Source organism: Cebus imitator, unplaced genomic scaffold, assembly GCF_001604975.1.
Source record: "Cebus imitator isolate Cc_AM_T3 unplaced genomic scaffold, Cebus_imitator-1.0 Scaffold242, whole genome shotgun sequence".
Lineage (NCBI taxonomy): Eukaryota > Metazoa > Chordata > Mammalia > Primates > Cebidae > Cebus > Cebus imitator.
This window is the reverse complement of record NW_016107557.1, coordinates 1,192,395-1,207,364: the sequence shown is the minus strand read 5'-3', so window position 1 is coordinate 1,207,364 and position 14,970 is coordinate 1,192,395. Positions and strand designations below refer to the sequence as shown.

Here is a 14,970-nt window from a genome sequence, read left to right as displayed (position 1 = left end):
GGCAAGAAAAAGAAATAAAGGGTATTCAAATAGGAAAGGAGGAAGTCAAATTGTCTCTAATTGCAGATGACATGATTGTATATCTAGAAGACCCCATCGTCTCAGCCCAAAGTCTTCTAAAACTGATAAGCAACTTCAGCAAAGTCTCAAGATACAAAATCAATGTGCAAAAATCACAACCATTCCTATACACCAATAACAGACTTAAAAGAGAGCAAAATCAAGAATGCACTGCCATTCACAATTGCTACAAAGGGAATAAAATACCTAGGAAAACAACTAAGAAGGAACGTAAAGGACCTCTTCAAGGAGAACTACAAACCACTGCTCAATGAAATAAGAGAGAACAAAAACAGATGGAGAAATATTCCATGTTCATGGTTAGCCAGAATCAATATTGTGAAAATGGCCATACTGCCCAAAGTAATTTACAGATTCAATGCTATCACCATCAAGTTACCAATGACCTTCTTCACAGAACTGGAAAAAAACATCTTAAACTTCATATGGAACCAAAAGAGAGCCCACATAACCAAGTGGATTCTAAGCAAAAAGAACAAAGCGGGAGGCATCACACTACCGGACTTCAAACTATATTACAAGGCTACAGTAATCAAAACAACATGGTACTGGTACCAAAACAGAGATATAGAGCAATGGAACAGAACAGAGGCCTTGGAGTCAACACAACATATGTACAACCACCCTATCTTTGACAAAGCTGACAAAAACAAGCAGTGGGGAAAGGATTCCCTGTTTAATAAATGGTGTTGGGAAAACTGGCTAGCCATGTGCAGAAAGCAGAAACTGGACCCCTTCCTGACAGCTTACACTAAAACTAACTCCAGATGGATTCAAGACTTAAACATAAGACCTAACACCATAAAAACCCTAGAAGAAAATCTAGGCAAAACCATTCAGGACATAGGCATAGGCAAGGACTTCATGACCAAAATACCAAAAGCATTTTGGCAACAAAAGCCAAAATAGACAAATGGGACCTAATCAAACTCCACAGCTTCTGCACAGCCTAAGAAACAGTCATTAGAGTGAATCGGCAACCAACATAATGGGAAAAATATTTTGCAGTGTAGTCATCTGACAAAGGGCTGGTATCCAGAATTTACAAAGAAGTAAAACTGATTTACAAGAAAAAAACAAACAAGCCCATTCAAAAGTGGGCAAAGGATATGAACAGACACTTTACAAAAGAAGACATACATGAGACCAACAAACATATGGAAAAATGCTCATCATCACTGGTCATTAGAGAAATGCAAATCAAAACTACATTGAGATACCATCTCACGCCAGTTAGAATGGCGATCATTTAAAAATCTGGAGACAACAGATGCTGGAGAGGATGTGGAGAAATAGGAACACTTTTATACTGTTGGTGGGTGTGTTCAACCATTGTGGAAGACAGTGTGGCGATTCCTTAAGGATCTGGAAATAGAAATTCCATTTGACCCAGAATCCCATTACTGGGTATGTATCCAAAGGATTATAAATCGTTCTACTATAAGGACACATGCACACGAATGTTCATTGCAGCACAGTTTACAATAGCAAAGACCTGGAACCAACCCAAATGCCCATCGATGATAGACTGGACAGGGAAAATGTTTCACATATACACCATGGAATATTACGCAGCCATCAAAAACGATGAGTTCATGTCCTTTGTAGGGACATGGATGAACCTGGAAGTCATCATCCTCAGAAAACTGACACAGGAGCAGAAAATCAAACACTGCCTGGTCTCACTCATAGGCAGGTATTGAACAATGAGAACACATGGACACAGGGAGGGGAGCACTACACACTGGGGTCTGTTTGAGGGAAATAGGTGAGGGACAGCAAGGGGTGGGGAGTTTGTGGGGGGATGGCATCGGGAGAAATGCCAGATATAGGTGAAGGGGTGGAAGGCAGCAAATCACACTGCCACCTGTGTACCTATGCAACAATCTTGCATGTTCTTCACATGTGCCCCTAAACCTAAAATGCAATAAAAAAAAAAAAAGAAAATCTTCATGACAAAATTTTAAAATTTAACATATTTTCAAGGGCCATTGTGCTTCTAGTACAAGTGATAGTAATAATAATAATGCTTAGCAAGAAATTATATCCATAAATTATACATCTAGATATTGTACTGATGTATAACTGAATATATTTACTTTTAGAAAGTCAATTTTAGAAGAATCACGTTTACTTTTAGAAAGGTAGTTTTTTTTCTTTTTTTAAATTTTTCTCTTTTTATTTTCCTTTTCATTTTATATTTTATTTTTTATTTCTTATTTTTTTTTTTAGAAAGGTAGTTTTTGTTCACTCTCTATCCAAATTAATGAACATTTTCCAACTTTTCTCTTAATTCATGGACTGTGAAAGGAACAAACATTAGGAAAATATGGGATATTTATTGTAATTATACAACTACGTAACTGATATAATAAATGAATTAACATTTCAAATGTTCTAAAATCTATTCAATTTTATCATAAATATGTAGGTTACTATTTATCTATCATGTATTTTTGGAAGTGGAAAATAATCTCTAAATATAAGTTTAAAAGATAATATTAAAATATTGTTACTTATTTTTTAAAAAATTTGATGTATCAAAATATCATAAATAATATTAAAATGTAAATAACTAACTGGAAAAACATATTTGTAATCTATATGAAGAAGAATATTCTTAATCAATAAAAATGACTTCCAAAGCAATGAAATTAATGAACAACTCAAAGGATAACAGGGAAAAAGAAAATGATTTATGAAATGATATAAAATTGGCATAACATAATAAATATTGAACCTCAGATAGAATTCAATAAGTAAAAAATATAACTCCATTGACATTTTTCATATTGGCAAATATTTTTATTTTTTTCAATAATGATTTACGCAGTATTTTTGAGATATAGAAAAAGCAATGTTACTTCTGCAGGGCAATTTAAGAATATATTCACAGTATGTTAAAATGTACAAAGGCATACCTTTTGACAAAATAGCTTACATCTATAAATTTATCTTAAGCCATGGGAAATCTTAAAAGACTACATAGATAATTCTTTCGAAATTTTATTGAAAATTAGATATCCTTCTCAAGAAATTAGAAAAGGTTCAACAAACTTTATATAATTAGAAAGAAGAAAATAAAGTAGAAAATTGCATAGTGAATAAATAATATAAAATAAAGAAGTAACACATTGTTAATTGTTTTCAAAAAACAAATGAAATTGATATGTTGATCATGGAACTGAGGTAGGAAAGAAAAGATGAGGAGCCCAAATTTTCTGTATCACAGATAGAAAAGCAGACAACAGAATAGATTTTACACATAACTAAATAACTAAATAACTAAAGGAAGCTTTAGGAACAACTTTATGACAAAATTTTTAAAATTTAACATTTTCAGAGGCCATTGTGCTTCCAGGTTTTGCTGTTTTTAACTACTCCCTAATAAAAGGATTTTTAGCAACCCCCCCAATTTCTTTTTCTGATAATTCATTAATATGCAGAAACACAACTGACTTTTGCATGTGATTTTATGTCCTGCAAATTTTCTGAATACATTGAGTCATTATAACAGGGGTTTTTTTGTCTGAAATCTTTAGGATTTTCTTCATATAAGATCATATCATCTATGAATAGAAATTACTTCTTCCTTTCCAATGTGGATGTCTTTTTTTTTTTCTTGCTTTCTTGCTCTGGCTGGGACATTCAGTACTATGTTGAATGAGTTGGTAAGAGTAGACATCTCTTATGAAGGACTTCTTCAAGGAGAACTACAAACCACTGCTCAAGGAAATAAGAGAGGACACAAACAAATGGAGAAACATTCCATGCTCATGGTTAGGAAGAATGAATATCATGAAAATGGCCATACTGCCCAACGTAATCTATAGATTCAATGTTATCCCCATCAAGCTACCATTGACTTTCTTCACAGAATTGGAAAAAACCACCTTAAATTTCATATGGAACAAAAAGAGAGCCCACATAGCCAAGACAATTCTAAGCAAAACAAACAAACAAAAAACCCAAAACTGGAGGCATCTCACTACCTAACTTCAAGCAATACTACAAGGCGACAGTAATCAAAACAGCATAGTACTGGTACCAAAACAGATATATAGACCAATGGAACAGAACAGAGGCCTCAGAAATAATGGCACACACCTACAACCATCTGATATTTGACAAACCTGACAAAACAAGCAATGGGGAAAGGATTTCCTATTTAATAAATGGTGTTGGGAATACTGGCGAACCATGTGCAGAAAGCTGAAACTGGACCCCTTCCTTACATCTTATACAAAAATTAACTCTAGGTGGATTAAAGATTTACACATAAGACCTAAAACCATAAAAACCCTGGAAGAAAACCTAGGCAATACCATCCAGGACAGAAGAAGTCAAAGACTTCATGACTAAAACACCAAAAGCAATGGCAACAAAAGCCAAAATAGACAAATGGGATCTAATAAAACTAAAAAGCTTCTGCACAGCAAAAGAAACTATCATCAGAGTGAACAGGCAACCTACAGAATGGGATGAAATTTTTGCAATCTACCCATCTGACAAAGGGCTAATATCCAGAATCTACGAAGAACTTAAGCAAATTTACAGGGAAAAAAAACAAACAAACATGAAAACATGGGTGAAGGATATGAACAGACTCTTCTCTAAAGGAGACATTTGTGCAGCCAACATACATATGGAAAAAAGCTCATCATCACTGGTCATTAGAGAAATGCAAATCAAAACCACAATGAGATACCATCTCACACCAGTTAGAATGAACAGTGATCATTAAAAAGTCAGGAGACAACAGATGCTGGAGAGGATATGGAGAAATAGGAAAGCTTTTACACTGTTGGTGAGAGTGTAAATTAATTTAACCATTGTGGAAGACAGTGTGAGGATTCCTCAAGGATCTAGAAGTAGAAATGCCATTTGACCCAACAACCCCATTACTGCATATATACCCAAAGAATTATAAATCGCTCTATTATAAAGACACATGCACACGTATGTTTATTGCAGCACTGTTCACAGTAGCAAAGACTTGGAACCAACCCAAATGCCCAACAATGATAGATTGAATAAAGAAAATGTGGCACATATACACCATGGAATACTACACAGCCATAAAAAAGGATGAGTTCATGTTCTTTGTAGGGACATGGATGAAGCTGGACACCATCATTCTCAGCAAAGTAACACAGGAGCAGAAAACTAAATACCTCATGTGCTCACTCATAAGTGGGAGTTGAACAATGAAAACACATGGGTACAGCAAGGGAAACATCATACACCAGGGCCTGTCAGGGGGTGGGGATAGGAGAGGGATAGCATTAGGAGAAATACCTAATTTAGATGATGGGGTGTTGGATGCAGCCAACCACCATGGCACGTGCATACCTATGTAACAAACCTGCATGTTCTGCACATGTACCCCAGAACTTAAAGTATAATAAAACAAACAAACAGAAGAAGAGCAGGCATCCTTGCCTTGCTTCTGATCTTAGAGGAAAGCTTTCAGTTTTTCATCATCGAATAGGGTGTTCACTATGGGCTTTTCATATACATCCATTATTATTTTGAGGTAACTTCTTTCTATTTCTAGTTTGTTGAGTGTTTTCTTTTTATTATGAAGAGATGTTGAATTTTATAAAATGCCTTGTTCTGTATCAATTGAAATGGTTGTGTGGTTTTTGTCCTTCATTTTGTTAATCTGGTGTACTACATTGATTTTCTTTTCTTTTCTTTTTAAAAATGGAATGGAAAGAGATAAGTACATAGCTCCAAGCTCAAGGTCTAGGTTGAGGACAATCATTCTGAGTCCTATTAAAGTACAACCAGTTTTAAGAACACTGTCAGGCAAGCTACAATGTAGCTCTCCTTCCCTCCAGGCTTAGCTCTTCCAGACTTCCCAGTACTGATGAAGGGTCATGATTTTTTTAGCTTTGCCCAGTGCTGTCATTCTTAATAGATGAATGAAAAGTCCCAGAAACCTGTCCTGTTTGGGAAGGTTTTCTTTTGTTCCAGGCTTTGGTATATTAATTTGGCAGTTAATATGCTTGGCAAATTTCAAAGTCTCTCTACCTCTGTAGACCAGTGCCAAATAATTGTTTCCTGGATTCACCATTAGCAGCTCTTCATCTTCACCTTTGGCAATGTAAGAAAAACCTCCATATTCTGGCTTCCAGCCTTCACAGCCACAGTAGAGAATTAAGCCTAGGGCAAATTCAGCCTTGCTATGGTCATGAATCAAATTGTAGTGACTGGTCTTCCAATGCCTCAGCGCCCCCTGGCATGTGGGAACACTTGATTCTTTCTTTCTTTGATTTTCCTCTCACTCCGGGTCTGTTTGGTAATCGCCCTGCTGGCTGTTGTTGCTAATGGCTGCCTGATTATTCTCTGCCTCAGGAGGGCTATGGCTAGTCCCTTCTTCAGTGCTATTAGCAGCAGAAGCTGCTTCTTCCTTTTTTTTTTGGTCATCCATCTCATCTCTTCTGAAGGGGCCAAGCAGTGAAGCTTCAGGCCTGGCCTGTGAAGTTGGAGAGCAGCAAGAATAGCGTCTCAGAGCAAAATAACTTCATGCACTCCTTCAATATATCTGGAAGCGTGCTCTCCTCAGCTTTCTCATAAAACCTTTTGTTAGGGAGACCTCAGCTGCCCCATTCCACATCTCTGTTTTCAAGGCCTCACGGACCTTTGCAAATTTCTCAGGCTTAAGAAGCCCCTTCAAGAGAATTTCAGAATTTTCTTCAAACTCTCCTTAAATTTGAACTTGATAATTCATGTCCAGCTAAGTAGCGTTGATCCAGTCAAACACAATGTCTTTTTTTTTTTTTTTTTTTTTTTTTTTTTTTTTTTTTTTTTTTTTTTTTTTTTTTGTTTTTTTTTTTTTTTTTTTTTTTTTTTTTTTGAGACGGAGTTTCTCTCTTGTTACCCAGGCTGGAGTGCAATGGCGCGATCTCGGCTCACCGCAACCTCCGCCTCCTGGGTTCAGGCAATTCTCCTGCCTCAGCCTCCTGAGTAGCTGGGATTACAGGCACGCGCCACCATGCCCAGCTAATTTTTTGTATTTTTAGTAGAGATGGGGTTTCACCATGTTGACCAGGATGGTCTCGATCTCTTGACCTTGTGATCCACCCGCCTCGGCCTCTCAAGGTGCTGGGATTACAGGCGTGAGCCACCGCACCCGGCCAAACACAATTTCATAATCTTGTGGGATGTGAGGGATCTGAGGTATGAGAGGTTAAAGGAGTTGGGAGGCCTAGTCAATGCAGGCTCATGAAACCAGCAGCTTATAGACAAATGCGACTTTTCTTCAGACAGGACTTCAGACACCTGGTGAAAGGACATTGGAAATGCTTCAAAGAAAACCAGTTTGTTCCATGAAGGGATAGAAGATTTGGCAACCTGCTTCAGCTGAAAGTGTTCATCCATGTGGTACAGGTCCAGGGTACCCCCCGGCTCCTGTCCCAGGAATGAAACAGGTGCAGGATGAAGGCGATCCAGTGCCTTTCCACCTTATCATCATGGCACAGCAGGGCATCAGTGAACTCATATTTAGTATAGGACATGTTAATGGTTGATTCCAGGTCAATTTTAGAAATATCAGAAAGCCGGGACCGAAAATCTTCAGACAGAATTTTCTTTAAAGCAGAGCTGTGAGGCTCTCTTCTCTTCTTCAAACCATCACAGTGCTGGACTTTATATAAACCATTATACTTCTCATGGAAGTCCAAGTTCATAAGTTCCTTCTGAAGCCCTTCCAAGAAGTCTGGGCTTTGGATGAAGTTTGGGATCATCCAGTGAAGAAAGGGATCCATGTCCATGACAATGGCTTCATGACTGAATGGCGTCCTATGGCTCCAGGCTTCAGCTACCTGCTTTTTCAAGGTTTCCACCATGACAGCATCTGAAAACTCTACCATCACCTTCTTCTTTCCCTTTTTTTTACCACCTGGGCTGTGTCAGGCTCTGCTGGCCATTTCCCATTCATCTCCTCCCAAGGTACCCATTGATTGATTTTCATATGTTGAGCCATCCTCGCATTTCAGAAATAAATTCCACTTGCTCATGGTGTATAATTCTTTAAAAAAAAAAAAAATATATATATATATATATATATATATATATACATACATACATATATATATATATATATATTATTGCACTTGAGGTTCTGGGGTACATGTGCAAATCATGCAGGATTATTGCATAGGTACATACATGGCAATGTGGTTTGCTGCCTCCATCTTTCTATTACCTATATCTGTCACTTCTCCCCCTGTTATCCCTCCCAACTTCCCTACTCCCCACTGTCCCTCCCCTATTTCCCCACAACAGACCCCAGTGTGTGATGCTCCCTTCCCTGTGTCCATGTTTTCTGATTGTTCAACACCTGCCTATGAGTGAGAACATGTGGTGTTTGTTTTTCTTTTCTTGTGTCAGTTTGCTGAGAATAATGGTTTCCAGATTGATCCATGTCCCTACAAAGGACATGAACTCATCCTTTTTTATGGCTGCATAGTATTCCATGATGTATATGTGCCACATTTTCCTTGTTGAGTCTATCATTGATGGACATTTGGGTTGGTTCCAGGTCTTTGCTGTTGTAAACAGTGCTGCAATGAACATATGTGTGCATGTATCTTTATAACAGAACAATTTATAATCTTTTGGATATATACCCAGTAATGGCATTGCTGGGTTAAATGGAATTTCTATTTCTAGGTCCTTGAGGAATCGCCACACTGTCTTCCACAATGGTTGAACCCTCCCACCAATAGTGTAAAAGTGTTCCTATTTCTCCACATCTTCTCCAGCATCAGATTTTTCAATGATTGCCATTCTAATTGGCATGAGATGGTATCTTAATGTGGTTTTGATTTGCATTTCTCTAATGACCAGTGATGATGAGCATTTTTTTCATATGTTTGTTGGCCTCATGTATGTCTTCTTTTCAAAAGTATCTGTTCATGTCCTTTGCCCACTTTTTAATGGGTTTTTTTTTTTTTCTTGTTAACCTGTTTTAGTTCTTTGTAAATTCTGGATATTAGCCCTTTGTCAGATGGGTAGATTGCAAAAATTTTTTCCTATTCTGTTGGTTGCCGATTCACTCTAATGACTGTTTCTTTTGCTGTGCAGAAGCTGTGGAGTTTGATTAGGTCCCATTTGTCTATTTTGGCTTTTGTTGCCAATGCTTTTGGTGTTTTGGTCATGAAGTCCTTGCCTACACCTATGTCCTGAATGGTTTTGCCTAGATTTTCTTCTAGGGTTTTTATGGTGTTAGGTCTTATGTTTAAGTCTTGAATCCATCTGGAGTTAATTTTAGTGTAAGGTGTCAGGAAGGGGTCCAGTTTCTGCTTTCTGCACATGGCTAGCCAGTTTTCCCACCACATGGTGTATAATTCTTTTAAAGTATTGCTGAGGCCAGGTGCAGTGGTTCATACCTGTAGTCCCAGCACTTTGGGGAGCTGAGGCAAGAGGCCAGCTTGAGCTCAGGAGTTTGAGACAACTCTAGACAACATAGCAAGACCCTGTTTCTACCAAAAATTAACCAGGTGTGGTGTTATGTACCTGTAGTCCTAGCTACTTGGGAGGCTCAGACAGGAGGATTGCTTAAGTCCAGAAGTTTGAGGTTACAGTGAGCCGTGATAGTGCAGGTTACACTGCACTGCAACCTAGGTGACAGAGCGAGAACCTGTCTCTAGAAAATAAAAATAAAGAGTCATTGAATTCTGTTTGCTAGTATGTTTGTTAAGAATTTTTACATCACATTTATCTGGGATATTAAAATGTAGTTTATGTTTCTTGTAGTGTCTTTGTCTGGTTTTGTTATCAGGATAGTTCTGCCCATGTAAAATGAATTTGGAAGTATTCTCTCATCTTTAATTTTTTGAATGAGTTTGAGAAGGATTGGTGCTAACTCTTCTTTAAATGATTGGTAGGATTCTTGTCTGAAGCCATCTGGTCCTGGGCTTTCCTTTGTTGGGAGATTGTTGATTACTGAATCTCGTAGTTGCTTACTAGTTGTAGGTCTGTTCAGGTTTTTAAAAAAGTTTCTTCCTGATTCAGTCTTGGTAGCTTGTATGTTTCTAGGAATTTAGTCATCTCTTCTACATTATCCAATTTGTTGTGTACAATCGTTCATGGTAGTCTCATGATCATTTTAATTTCCGTGGCATTCATTGTAATATCTTCTATTGCAAAAGAAAAAGTCTTTTCTCTTTTTTCTTAGTCTAGCTAAGGATTTGTCAATTTTCTTGATCTTCTCAAAAAATTCAACTCAGTTTTGTTGGTTTTTTTTTTTCTATTTTTTAAATACAACCCAGTTTTGTTGTTTTTTCTATTCTTGATTTCATTTATTTCTCCTCTAATATGTATGATTTTCTTCCTCCTGCTAACTTTGTTTTTTTGTTTTTCTTTTTGTAATTTCTTCAAGTGTAAATTTAGGTTATTGATTTGAGATCTGTTTTATTTCTTAATGCATGTGTTCTGTGCTATAAATTTCTTTCTTAGTACTACTTTTACTACCTTCCATAAGTTTTGTTATGTTGTTTTTATTGTCATTTTTCTCAAGATATTTTGTAATTTCCTTTGTATTTCTTCTTTGATCTGCCGGTTGTTCAGAGTATGTTGTTTAATTTCCTCGTATTTGGAAACTTTCTCCTTGTCCTACTGCTACTAGTTTTTAGTTTCATTCCATTGTGGTTTAGAAAGACACTTTATATCATGTGGATCTTCTTAAATTTGTTAAGAATTTCTTTTGTGGCATAACCTGTGATCTATCCTGGAGGCTGTTCTGTGTACATTTGAGAAGAATGTGTATTCTGCTGTTGTTTGGTGGAGTGTTTTGTATGTGTCTGTTAGGCTCAATTGGTCTACAGTGTTGTTAAAGTTCTTTGTTTTCTTTTCTTTCTTTCTTTTTCACTTGATATAATGACCTCCAGTTCTATCCATGTTGCTGCAAATGACAAGATTTTATTCTTTTTATATTATAAAAATATAAGTTCTATATAAAAATATAATAAGATATATAATACATTTTCTTTATTAGTTCATTCAATGATGAGCTCTTAGTTTGGTTCCATATTTTGGCTATTGTGACTAGTACTGCAATTAACATGAGAGTGCAGATATATTTTCAATATCTTATTTCCTTTCTTTTGGACATATACCCAATAGTGGAATTACTGGATCATATAGTAGTTCTATTTGTAGTTTTTGAGGAACCTCTCTATACCATTCTGGATAGTGGATATATTAATTTGCATTCCCACCAATAGTGTGCAAAGGCTGCCCTCTCTCCTCATACTAACATCCGTTATTGCCTGTCTGTTTGATAAAAGTCATTTTAACTGGGGTGAAATTTGTAGTTTTGATTTGCATTTCTCTGATAATTTGTGATGTTGAGCACTTTTTTCCTATACCTGATGGCCACTTGTTTGTCTTCTTTTGAGAAATGTCTATTCAGAACTTTTGCCCATGGTCTTTTATAAACTTTTATTTTAGGTTCAGCAGTACATGTGCAGGTTTGTTATATGCATAAACTCATGTCACAGGGGTTTGTTGTACAGATTATTTCATGACCCCAGTACTAAGCCTACTATCCAATAGTTACTTATTCTATTCCTCTCTCTCCTCCCACCATCCACCTTCAGGTAGGTCCCAGTGTCTGTTGTTCCCCTCTTTGTGTCCAAGTGTTCTCCTCATTTAGCTCCCACTTATAAGTGAAAACATAATGGTATTTGGTTTTCTGTTCCTGCATTAGTTTGTTAAGGATAATGTCCTCCAGCTCCATTCATGATCCTGCAAAGAACACGATCTCATTCTTTTTTATGGCTGCATAGTATTCCATGGTGTATGTATACCATATTTTCTTTATCCAGTCTACCATTGATGGGCATTTAGGTTGATTCCATGTCTTAGCTATTGTGAATAGTGCTGAAATAAACATATGCATGCATGTGTCTTTATGACAGAACAATTTATATTCTTTTAGGTATATACCTAGTAGTGGGATTGCTGGGTTAAATGGTAGTTCTGTTTTCACCTCTTTGAGGAATCACCATACTGCTTTCCACAATGGTTGCACTGATTTACACTCCCACCAACAGTGTATAAGCATTCCCTTTTCTCCACATCCTCACCAGCATCTGTTATATTTTGACTTTTTAGTAATAACCATCCTGACTGGTGTGAGGTGGTATCTCACGGTGGTTTTGATTTGCATTTCTCTAATGATCAATGATATTGAGCTTATTTTTTTTTTCATATGCTTGTTGGCTGCATGTATGTCTTCTTTTGAAAAGTGTCTGTTCATGTACTTTGCCCACTTTTTAATGTTTTTTCTTGTAAATTTGTTTAAGTTCTTTGTAGATGTTGGATATTAGACCCTTGTCAGATGCATAGATAGCAAATATTTGTCCTATTCTATAGGTTGTCTATTTACTCTGAAGTCAGGTGGTATGATGCCTCCTGCTTTGCTCTTTTTGATCAGGATTGCTTTGGAGATTCAAGGCCTTTTTTGCTTCTATATACATTTTAGGATTCTTTTTTTCTATTTCTGTGGAGCATATCACTAATAGAGATCGCACTGAATCTGTAAATGGCTTTGGGTAGTATTGTCATTTTAGTAATGCTCTTCCAATTCATGAACATGGAATATTTTTCAATTTTTTTGTATCCTCTTCAATCTCTCATCAGTTTTTTAATAGTTTTCCATATATAGATCTTTTACTTCTTTGGTTAAATTGATTCCTAGGTATTTTGTATTCTTTGTAGCTACTGTAAATGAGATTTCTTTCTTTTTCTAATTTATAAAGGAAAGAGGTTTAATTGACTCACAGTTCAGCATGGTTGGGGAGGCCTCAGGAAACTTACAATCATGGGGGAATGCAAAGGGGAAGTAAGGCACCTTCTTTACTGGGTGGCACGAAGTAGAAAGAGTGAGAAGCAATGGGGGAAGAGTCCTTTATAAAGCCATCAGCTCTCATGAGAACTCACTCACTATCACGAGAACAGCAGGGGGGAACTGCCCCCATGATTCAATCACCTCCCACCAGGTGTCGCTCTAGATGTGAGAATTATGGAAATTCCAATTAAAGATGAGATTTGGGTGGGTACACAGACTAACCATATCAGCCACTTATGTTATTTCTAATAACCCACTGCTTTCATTTTTTAACTTAAAAAATTTTTTTTCACTTTCTAAAACTGTTAGTCTGGTTTTAGACCCATAAATTTATATTCTGTGACTTTTATCTTTTCTCTCACTTTCTGTCACTTTGAGTTCTACTTTTAGGAATATTTTGTCACCCACATTTTTCAATACTATTTATTACTGTTGAATTTTAAATATTTTTAATTTTAAAGAGCCCTATTATTTTGCTACTGTTTTATATTTTATGAACGCAATTGTTTTATGAGTGTAATTTCTCAGGGAAATTTTTCAAACTAGCTTTTATATTTACTGCATAGCATTGACTTATATTTTAGAGATTCTGAAAAACATAATTTTTGATGTTTATGTAGTGCTCCATCAAAATATCAATGTACAGAATCATTTGAGCCACATGAGTGATCGTTGGATGGTTTTGTTTCTTCCCCCCACTTCCCCACCCCCATCAGATCTGTTTTTTTATGGTTAGCCTAGAAGTAGCAAGGAGGATACACTATAGCAGATTAGAGACAAAGTCTGTAATCTAGATGAGAAATAATGAAAATCTCTTAGGTAATAGTGGTGAGGTAAAAGCAAAAGGGTAGCTGACAGATGTTAGGAGGCGAAATGGCATAGGACTTGGTGAATAACTGGTTAATAGAAGAGGGAAGAGAGTAGTCCAGGTTATCTTGAGAGTCATGGTTTGGACAACAGGAATAATAGGAATTTCTCCAAATCAAGTCCTATTATAAATATTTTCATTTTTGTATTTCACTTTGAATCTCAGTTTGGCAAGATAGCTTCCTTTTCATCAGCAAAACATCTGTTTACTATTTACTACAATATGAAAGATGCAAATATTTACTAAATATATTTTCTCATTTTAGTTAGATGCCTATCATTTTATTTCTAAAAACGTTTAATTCTATTTAGGGTCATTAAAACACTTACATTTAAATACTCCAACATAATACATTAGGTGTATTAAGCATATAGATGCTTCTCAAATGAAAAATATAGTCTGACTGGTGTTATACACAATGAAGATAAATTAAAATATAAAAAAATTGGGCTTAAAAATGCAGCCAACCACCTGTTTTATTAAATTTTACCAGGTATCTACTTCTAAAAAGTCCTTATCAGAGCTATTTCTTTAAACCCAACATTTAGTAATTCAACAGTTGGATTTTTTTTAATGAGAAAATTTACTTTCAACTCACTGATTTTATACTTAACTAGTAGCTTTAAATTTTTTATTTTTTTGAGATGAAGTCTCACTCTGTTGCCCAAGCTGGAGTGCAGTGGCACAATTTCGGCTCACTGCAACCTCCACCATCTGGATTCAATCGATTTTCCTACCTCAGCCTCCTGAGTAGCTGGGACTACAGGCACCCACCACCATGCCTGGCTGATTTTTGTATTTTTTAGTAGAGACCGTATCTGCCTGCCTCTGCCTCCCAAAGTGCTGAGATTACAGGCATGAGCCACCATGCCTGGCCAGCTTTAAAATTTTTTAGAATGTGTGAAGACCTGAATTAAACCATTCTCAACATTTTTCAAGGACTGTTTGCTAACTGGCTTGTTTGTAGTACATAAAGTTTTAAACGTGTCTACAATGGATAGTAAATAAGAGTGATTACTTGAAACTATAAAACCTACAAAACAAAATGCCAATGTATTACCACTGTTTTTTCCTTCTAAGACTCATTACCATAAACTTGTACTTGTTGCACAGAGGATGCTATTTTCTATTCTTTTCTTTTTTTTTTCTTTCTTTCTTT

The 14,970-nt window shown here is 36.3% G+C and overlaps 2 pseudogenes; both read right to left on the bottom strand.

The window, feature by feature from the left end:
- Positions 1 to 5,997: 5,997 nt before the first annotated feature.
- LOC108282515 lies at positions 5,998 to 8,026 on the bottom strand (annotated as a pseudogene).
- Positions 8,027 to 10,445: 2,419 nt separating this feature from the next.
- LOC108282514 overlaps positions 10,446 to 14,970 on the bottom strand; it is a 22,984-nt pseudogene continuing 18,459 nt past the window's right edge.